This window comes from Lagenorhynchus albirostris, chromosome 3 (genome assembly GCF_949774975.1).
Source record: "Lagenorhynchus albirostris chromosome 3, mLagAlb1.1, whole genome shotgun sequence".
NCBI classification, from domain to species: Eukaryota; Metazoa; Chordata; class Mammalia; order Artiodactyla; family Delphinidae; genus Lagenorhynchus; species Lagenorhynchus albirostris.
The window spans coordinates 152,581,270-152,584,883 of NC_083097.1; the positions used below are offsets into that span (position 1 = coordinate 152,581,270).

At 53.2% G+C, this 3,614-nt stretch overlaps 1 non-coding gene across 1 annotated transcript; it reads right to left on the reverse strand.

Annotated features, from left to right (window-relative positions):
- Nucleotides 1-3,196: 3,196 nt before the first annotated feature.
- LOC132518958 (small nucleolar RNA SNORD97) lies at nt 3,197-3,316 on the reverse strand. The gene has a single exon (XR_009540070.1). It is a non-coding gene; the product is annotated as a small nucleolar RNA SNORD97 (small nucleolar RNA).
- Between the last annotated feature and the right edge of the window lie 298 nt (nt 3,317-3,614).

Below are 3,614 nucleotides of genomic sequence, written 5' to 3' on the forward strand. Positions count from 1 at the left end.
TTGCCAACCTCTACCCCATCCCTGCCCTACCCTATGCTGAGCACCCCTCCCTTACCAGCTGCCCCCTGAGTCCTCTCAGGTGGGGCTAGACTAGGAGATCCTTTGCCTTCTCTCCCAAGCCTCAGGCCTCCCAGAGGAATCTAACCCCAGACTCTCAGGGCAGGGCTCCTCCAAGGACACTCCAGGGCCAGCTTCCTGGCACCTTAATTTCCCAAAGCTCTGAACACAGAAAACACTGGGGCCTAAGAGGAATCCCTTGAGGGGAAGTGGACACCACTGCCAGGGCCTCCTGGAGCATCTCTGCTCCTGTCTGAGCTGGAATCCTGAAACCCTCTGCAGCTCTCAGAAGCCTTTACCACCACCTACAAAGCCTCCCACCCCTGTCTTCCCAGAGGAGGTGACAGAACCTGAGCAAACTTTACCTGGTCCAATCTGGGAGGTGGTGGGGCTGGGCCTCTGAGTTCTGAGTTGGGTAACCAGCTGGGCCAAGAGGAGGAGAGCAGTGTGTGCACTGATCTCCAGCAGTGGGTCCCAGCACTTTGGGGTGGGAAGAACCTCTTAAAACTCAATACATTTCATGGGAACTCTCTGCGTCCACTATGCCCATGGACCCCTGGTTTCTCCACGGCCCCCACTTGGAGCAAGTCCCAGGCAGAGTCAGTAGGATTTCCGGGGAGGGAGGAAGACCCCACAGCAGGGCTGAGGGGTGCCTGGGAGCGGTAGGTAGAGGGATCTCCAGCCTCGTCCCTTCCTGCTTCCTTTGACTTTTCCCAGCCCAGAATGCCTTTCATCTCCCCATCCCGAAGCCCCCTCCCCAGCCTCCTGCTCACTCAGTTTCACATCCAAAAAACAGAAGCCCTACCTGCATGCTCTCCCTTCCTCAAATTCCTACTTCCCCCCAGCCACCTACAAACTCCAGCCACACCCACTCTTACCTCTTTGCCATCTATATTTTTAAACAAACTTAATTTTAGAACAGTTTGAAATTCACAGAAAAATTACAAAGATAGTACAGAGTCCCCATATGCCCCATGCCCAGTTTTCTCTATTTTCAGGGGAGCAAGAAGTTTCCCTGCTCACCCTCCTTGGAGCCTACCCTTCACCCCTCCACATCATTATCATCCTATAATTTGTACATCTGTAGTCTGTCTCCTTCCCGCATTTCCCTGGCACTGCTCTGGCCAAGGTCACCAGAGACCACTAAATTGCCAAGTTCAGTGGCCCTGTTTTAGTCCTCAGTTTCCTCAACCGGTGGGAGCAGGGTGACCAATGATCACTACCTCTTCTGCAAATCTGCCTCCCATCAGCTACCTGCTGCCCCTGAAACCCACACACTCAGCCTTGGTGGGTGGGTGCTGGGTGCCTCCTTGGAGGCCCTCCCACCAGGCTTTCATGTCTACCACTCCCAGCACTGATCACCCTTCAAGTCTCTCCCACTCCTAGATCTCCAGCTCCTCCCTGCCCCTCACCCCCTCAGCACTGGGAGCCTAGTCCAATGGCTTCTGGGTCCCCAGAGTGGAAAAGCCAAGAAAGAGAGAGGATTCAGATCCAGAAGCTGGTCACTTGCTGTGTGACCTTGAGGAAAATGCTTTCCCTCTCTGAGTTTCCTCTTTGACAACATGTTGTGAGGATAAGATATGACTGGATGAAGGCTTAGGAAGCAAGAACCTCTTCCCCTTCCTCCTTGCAGCCCCGCCCTCCCACGCCCACCTTCCTGCTCTGCACTCCCCCACACCTCTCAGAGAAGGCTTCAAGGCTGACATGTAGGTTTCAGGACTTTTTCAGCACCAGCTGGTGGAGCCTTCTCTGCCCTCACCCTCCCTCTGCAAGCTCCTACCAAGCACACCTTCAGAATTTGCCCTCTCATCATTACAATGCTCCCAGCACTTTCCAGGTCTTGCCCCTGGCATGGGGCCAGCCACTTTCACCACTTAGCTCTGCTCCTGAGCTGCACAGACTACCGTGTGACTTTAGACTCTGCTTGGCCTTTCTTGTCTCACTATAAAATGGGGATGATAATGATGGTACCCACCTCATAAGGTCTGTTTGAGGAGGTTTTTTTTTTTAATTTGTTTATTTTATTTATTTATTTTTGGATGTGCTGGGTCTTTGTTGCTGCGCATGGGCTTTCTCTAGTTGCGGTGAGCGGGGGGTGGGGGGGGCTACTCTTTGTTGCAGTGCGCGGGCTTCTCATTGTGGTGGCTTCTCTCATTGTGGAGCACGGGCTCTAGGCGTGCGAGCTTCAGTAGTTGTGGCACACAGGCTCAGTAGTTGTGGCTCACGGGCTCTAGAGTGCAGATTCAGTAGTTGTGGAGTATGGGCTTAGTTGCTCCGTGGCATGTGGGATCGTCCCAGACCGGGGCTCGAACCCATGTCCCTGCATTGGCAGGTGGATTCTCAACCACTGCGCCACCAGGGAAGACCCTGTTTGAGGATTTTTAAAAAGTATCTAGAAAATGCTTAAAATGGCAACTGCACATAGTAGGTGCTATTGACACGTTGGCCATTATTACTATTTCACGGCTGGGAAAACCGAGGTTCAGAGAGGGGCAGTTACTCGCCCTGTAATACACAGCTGGTGAGTGGCAAAATCTGTATGGGAACCCCAGTCTGTCCTGCATCATTTCAGCATAGCACACACCCTCCCTGCTTCCCCTTCTAGCACCCCCATTTTTGCATCCAGGGGCTGGCCTGGAATTTGGTAGTAGCTCCTGAGGCTACAGCTGTGGGGTCTAGGGAAGGAGTCAGGGGGCAGGGATCCTAGGCGTGGAGAGCAGGATGTCTGCCCAGTGCAGTGGATGTCCATGGTCAGGCATCCCTGCCCGTCTTCCAGTTGATTTTCCACTGCAGGCTCCAGAGGGGAGCATGTGATTCAGGCCAGTGGGTCAGAACCAGTGACTGCTTCAGGAATGGACACATGACCCAAGTCAGTCCAATGGGAGCCAGCCCTGAGCTGGCCCCACTGGATGTGGGCCTGGAGCTGGCTGAGGGGCGTCTTTGCTAATAATGGGGAGAGTTGCCTGAGAATAAAGCCAGCACTGAGAAAAGCAGAACTGAGAAATGGAGGTGGGGGGAGATCTGGGGGTGGGGGGTGCGGACAGCGACCCGGGGGCTCAGAGACTCCTGATATACATCCATGGGTACTGGATCCTGCTATGTCTGAAGCCATTAACCTTTTAAGTTAAATGAGACAGATTATCCCTTTTTTTTTTTTCTTTGACAGGCGAACATAGAAGTACAGAAAAGAGAGAAACAAGGTAAAGAATTCCAGCATTGAGTCCTCTTAATAACGTGTCTCTTTATAATCATTGGGCTATCCCTGTTTTTGCTTAAACTAGTTTGAAATGCAGCTGAGGGTCCTTCCTAGTTGACCTAGTCTCCAAGTAGTAGTCATTTTTGTCAGTGGCAAGGGACATGGGTGAAAGCTGAGTTGACCTTCTACTGCTCCCGGGCCCTGAGTGGGAGAACCTAGGCTGGTCTTGGGACTCTCCCTGGCCACTCTGTAGTGACCCCACTGCACAGTCTCCCAGGGCTGACCCCAGCCTCCTGAGTTCTCCGCAGGCTCCCAGCAAGCTTCTTCTTGCCCCACCATAGCCCCTGGAACCCTAGGGTCA